The sequence below is a fragment of the Lonchura striata genome, chromosome 24, assembly GCF_050655825.1.
Source record: "Lonchura striata isolate lonStrDom1 chromosome 24, ASM5065582v1, whole genome shotgun sequence".
In the NCBI taxonomy this organism is placed as follows: Eukaryota; Metazoa; Chordata; class Aves; order Passeriformes; family Estrildidae; genus Lonchura; species Lonchura striata.
The window spans coordinates 2874057-2880056 of record NC_140726.1 but is presented as its reverse complement, the minus strand read 5'-3'; positions in this window follow the sequence as shown (position 1 = coordinate 2880056).

Genomic DNA, 6000 nt, shown 5'->3' with positions numbered 1-6000 from the left:
CACAGAATAGATTGGAAAGGATTTAAAAGATTTGTTTGCTCCAACTTCCTGCCATGGGCAGGGACACTTCCCACCAGGCCAGGCTGCTCTAATCCCAATCCAATTCATCCTTGAACACCTCCAGGGATGAGAAGTCCCTCCAGTTGCAGGTTTTCCTTTGGAAAGGGCTGGAGAACTTGGATGCTCCTGGTACCATCTGCTTCATGCCTGCAGTTGTTAAGGGATGCTGCAGGCAAGTCTGGGAGAGGCTGTGGCTGATGAAGGAGCAGAGGGAATGCGGCCATCAGTGTGGGTGCAGAAATGTGTTTGCAAGCATCCCTGCAGGGCAACGGCAAACAAGTGTTACTGCAAAACACAAAGCAGTCCTGGAGAAAGGTTGGATTTCTGGGAAAGCAGTTGGGGAAGGGTGGGTCTGGGTCCCGGTGACGGTATGAGGGTGTTATCTGGCATCACTCAGTAACCACAGCCCCTCTCAGGTTACTGTTTACTGGCCCAGATGGGATCTCCAGGGGAAGTTTTTTCTCCTGCAAGAGCTCCTCAGCTCTCAGCACCAAGCCTTGTGCTCGCTCTCTCATCCAGCTGCAAGGCTTCAGTGACTCCTGAAAACCCCAGGGGCTCTGTCTTCCTTCTGCTGTGTCTTATCAGAGCACGAGGTATTCTCCCTGCCCCAGTCTGGGATTTCTGTCTGCCAGCACCTAACCCTGGCCCGGCCAGGACAGCGCTTGGCTGCTGAGCTCAGATGCCCAGTGGGGCTGCTGTGACTGGAGAGAGGTTTAATGTTACACCAGAGATTGTAAATGGAGACAATCTCAAGACAGAAGAAAAGGACTTTCCCCGTTCCAAGGAGATTTGGTTTGCTTGTAATAATAAGTGATAGGTGTGGGGGGAGGGATTGGCTGTGACATGATCCCTCTGCAGTGCTGTGCAAAGACAAGGGCTGCAGGATTCTGCCAATTCCGAGTGTGGGATGTGGTACCAAATGCTGGAAACCCAGACAGCTCAAGAGTGGAGGAAGGAAGTTAATGGTTTCTGAGAAGCTGGGGATAAAAATGCCCCACATTCCTTGTGGTCTGCAGTTTGTGCTGATTTAGTCCCTCGGTATCAGCTGCTCCAGTGAACGTGCCTTGGGTTTTACTGGAATGCACTGATATGGGATTGGCACTTCAGCTATCCCAGGAAAACCACTTTAAAAAAGATCTAATTTCTCTTTGTGGCAGCTTTGCTTTGGTGACAAGAAGCCAGGGACCTCATTAAATTAGGGGAGCTGGCCGGACAGAATGCACATCCAACCGATGTGATTAATGCAACATTCTCCGTTTATTTGAGAGAAGATGGCAGTTTTTATACACTTTTACATAGTTTACAATTCACAAAGGCACTCTGATTGGCAAGCTAACATTGTTTATCTTTGTCTTAAGGTGGCCTAAACCTCACACTATAAACCTGTACTGCTTCACACCCAGACAGCCCAGTGCTCCCCATCACACCTGAATACAATTTCTAACTGTGCCACAAACTCTTAATTTCTAACTGTGCCACAAACTCTTAATTTCTGACTGTGTCACAAACTCTTAATTTCTAACTGTGTCACAAACTCTTAATTTCTAACTGAGCCACAAACTCTTAATTTCTGACTGTGTCACAAACTCTTAATTTCTGACTGTGTCACAGGCTGGAAGGCCTCGCAAGGCCCAGATCTGAGGCCTAGGCTGGAGTAGCTCAAATCTCATTCCAAACATAAATCATGCCCTCTCTCTCTCAGAAATGATGCAACAATGACAGATGAGGAATGTGATGGCTGACTCTCACAACTGAAAGGCAAATATCATGTATACATGTCAGGAGAAGTTTTGTAGATTTATAGTTGTGTTTTACCCCCTTGTGTTGTTATCAGAGGTGGCCTGGGTTTGGGACATTTGGGAGGGTGGGATTGTTACTGTGGCAGCAGCTGACTCCAATCAGGATTTAAAGAAGTGATCTCCACCCCTGGACAGAGAAGGAGTTGATGGACAGAACTTTGGAAGGGCTGAAGGGGTAAAAGTTGGAACATCCATTGTGTGGGAAAAAAAATTCCTCTGCTCCTGGTGCTGTAACATTTTCTCTATTCAATCTCCTGTTGTATTTTTGATAAGGTTTTAATAAACCTTTTAAATTTTGGAAGTGAGTAGCATTTCTCACACTTTCTTCCACTTTTATTTTTGCAAGGAGCAAGCACAGGCTCCATAACTTTACTCACAGGAGTCGTCTTTGATTTTCAGTGACTGAACATGGGGAGGAACCTCTGAATCAGTCAGTGAAATCCCTACCACAGTGATGTGACTCCTAAAGTACACAAAGTGAGACTGTCTTACCAAACTCTCCTGGTGTGCTGCTCACATCCCATGGCAGCCATGGAAAGAAATGTCCTTTAGGTGTGAGTGCCTTATCCCTTAGCTGCCTGGAATTATTAAGGCAGTTCATAATAAAATATTAAAGATTTATTACTATTTATTAAAATATTAACTATTAAGCAATTTAATTTTTAATTGTTTTAAACATAATATTAAAAACAGGACTTGCTGCCTTGTTCACAATGACTTGGTGGAAGAGCAAGACCCAGAAAAAGCCAATTTTTATGTGTGATAACCAGCCTCTCCTGCACATCTGCCTCCAAGGGGTCTCCACAGAGCCCTCCCAGCACAACGTGGAGCTGGTGGTGTTATGGACGAATTCAACTAGGGAGGCTAATTATAGATAAATAAATTAACAAGAATTTATTAAGCAAGTGGTATTAAGGAAAAGAACAGCGCTGGGCACCTGGGGAGTCTCTGCTCTGCCACAGCGCACCTTCCCCCTTTGACCTTTTTGTTTTTATAGTCCCTTTTTATTTCCAGTTGATGTATTTTCTCTCGATGCACTCTGCACCGGTGCAATTGGTTGCTGGGGGTCTTTTTTCTGCCCTTGCTGGTCATAGGAATGAAGGCTCCTCATCTTCCTTGCAGATTGTCCTTGGCCTAAAAGTTAACTTGTACATAATTAGTTACACAGTCTTTTATTCTAGTTGCATTCCCTACTCAGTTCAAATTCTTATCTCCTTTAACGCTCGTTTTGATGAACAAAGACCTTTTAATTTATTACAGGTGGGACCTCCCAGCAACCTGAAAGAAGGTAAAGAAACAAGGAGAGAGAGGGGGATTCTTCCCAGCAGCCAGAACAGTGAGCAGCTCCCACTGCTTCCCAAGGCAAGGTTTGTGTATCAGAGCTGGGTTTTTGGACATCTGGCCTGGGCTAGGTGTTTATAGCTGAGCCAAGGTGGCTGAAGAAGTGATCAAGCTCCTCGGCCAAAGTCTGGCAGACCACGCTTGACATTGAGCAGCAGAGACACCCCGAAGGCTCTCATCTCTCAGAGAATAATTAATACTTTGTCTCTGAGAAATATTGCAAAGGAAATAGCTCGGGGAAGGGAACGGGAGCTAAACTGTTCTCCAAAGCTCCTCCTGACACTTTTAATCAGTGCTGCTCTCTCTCCCATTGACAGTTTTTGAGAGGCTACTGATGGCTCTTCATGCTGCTCCGAAAATCAGCTCTATTAGGAGTTAGAAATACCAGCACTCTTCCAAAGAAGCTTATTTTTATTATATTCCCAGCCTAATACTGGAAACCAAAGAGCTTTAGAATAGAACTGGCTGCAACTCCAGCATTTCCCTTGAAAGAAAGTAAGTTATGGGAAAAATCCCTTTTTTGACAGCCTTCCACTAAAAAAATCCTAATTTTCCCACAGGAAACTTGCAAGTTGTGGGTAAGTGGGGGTTTTTTCCTCACTTTTTTGCTGTCTCTAAGTTTTTCCAGCTTGAGCTGGATGTTTCCAAGTGTTACTCTTGTTGTGAGCTGGCAGAAGTTGCACAAGGGCAGTGACGGGTGAGGCTTTTCCTCTCCGCCCGGGAGAAGGAGGTGGAAATCCAGCATTTAAAAATGCAATTTTTGAACCACAGTAAACTTTCTACAGCATATCTTTTTCCTTAGGTTTTTCTAGGTGGCAACAACTGGCCCCTGAAAGGATGGGGTGACTCACAGGTGTTGTGTGGTGGTACCTGGGGGAATATTTAACCTAGTTTTGCTCTGGGCTGCAGTGGATAATTTTCCTGAAGTTCCTGGGGATGGGCCCTCAGCCACAATGGGAACATGCAGGTGCTCTTCCAGTGATACAAAATTAATAGGACAGGTGGATAAATCATTCAACTTATTTATTAACAAGCCATTTTCTTAAACAACCTTTTTGCTCTATATACATCAGGCAGAGCATCAAAGAAAGGGAAGATCGCTCGGGGAAGATGTTGCCAATCTTGCAGTCACCCGTTCTGCAGCCTCTCTGGTTTGGGTGAGAAGTTTTAAGCAAATAAAGCTGTTTTCTCATCTCCAAGGCTTTGGCCATGCACTAGGAGGGGTGACAGAGAACAAAGATCCCAACAGCAAGAGCATCTCAGCGTTGGGTCTGGCAAACAAACAGATCGAGGATCCCTCGCATAGAGAATGCTAACAATGTTTGAATTTCTGTGGGGTTTTTACTATTATTATTGTAGCTGCCAAGAGTTCCTTGCCAGCTTTCTCTGTTTTGGTTATTTTTAATCCTTGCTTGTTTGCCTCTCTGTCCCAGCCTTCTCAGGCTTTTTATGACTGCAGCCCTAACCCCTCGTGCCCTGCAAACACATGCTGCACGGCTTCGCTCACGTGAGGCAGCTTTGATGTCAAAATCGAGTTAAGTATGTGCTTTAGTGTTTATAAGATGGGGTCCTTAGTTGCTTAACCCTTGCCCAAGAAGTTTAGTTTACCATAGCTCTCCCAATAAATCCCTGTCTGCTTCATTTCGGAGAACAGCTCCGTGTTTTCCCCCACCTCTGCTGAGAGACACTACAGATGTGTGATACTTGGCATTGGGGTCTTTGGGGTTTTTTTTCCCCTTTGTTTTTGCTTATGACTTTGTCTCTGGGCCTCCAGTATCATGTTTTCCCTCCTCTATGGCTCTGAATAATCAATTTGGAAAGCCAGGAAATAAATCAAAGGTTCAGATAGTAATGTAGAAAGAACGAAGGGAAAAGCAGACATATGGATTTCATCACCAATGCAGAATAACATGTATAATAATAACAACAGAGTGTAAATGAGTGTATGTACTCACAGGAGGATTTTCCAAAATGATTGTTTTTGTACATGATTGGGGAAGTTATTTTGCGGTTGGAGTTCTTTGGAACAATTGTATCCTAGTACTGCCTGAACTCTTTCCCAGCCCTATTTTTTACAGCAGTGGGGCAGCAGTAAAGCTTTGGTGTGACCAGCTGCACCTTGGGAAGGGTTCAGCAATCCTGGGGACTTCCCTGGAGAAGAGTCGCTCGCGTGCTCAGCAGTGATGGTTTCCATCCCCACGTCCCGTCAGCACCGCGGCCTGGAATTCACTGCCTCTCCCCTAAACAAAATTAATCAAGCGTGCAACTCCTTCCCTGGCCAAGAAAAATGATGGAGAGAACATCGTCTGATGGTGGAAAGCAGCCCCAGCTTTGTGTTGGCTTTGGAAGCAGGGATGCCTGTGCAGGGCCCATGTGCTGATGGACACGGGGGGTGCTGGACCACAGGGACCCTGCCCCGGGGACCTGCAGGGTTTGTCTTGAAAGCAGCACACAACAGTTTTGTTTTCTTTCCCACAGAACAGGATTCTTCTTTGCTTAGATGTTCTTCCCCTCTGTGATAGAAGGGCGAGGAAAATGCCCTTGGACAAGGGCCTGGAGGGACAGGACATGGGGAATGGCTTCCCACTGCAGAGGGCAGGGATGGATGGGATATTAAGAATGAATTCTTCCATTTCAGGGTGGGCAAGCCCTGGCACAGGTTGCCCAGAGCAGCTGTGGCTGCCCCTGCATCCCTGGCAGTGCCCAAGGCCAGGCTGGACAGGACTGGGAGCAGCCTGGGGCAGTGGAAGGTGTCCCTGCCATGGCAGGGGTGGAACAAGATGATCTTTAAGGTCCCTTC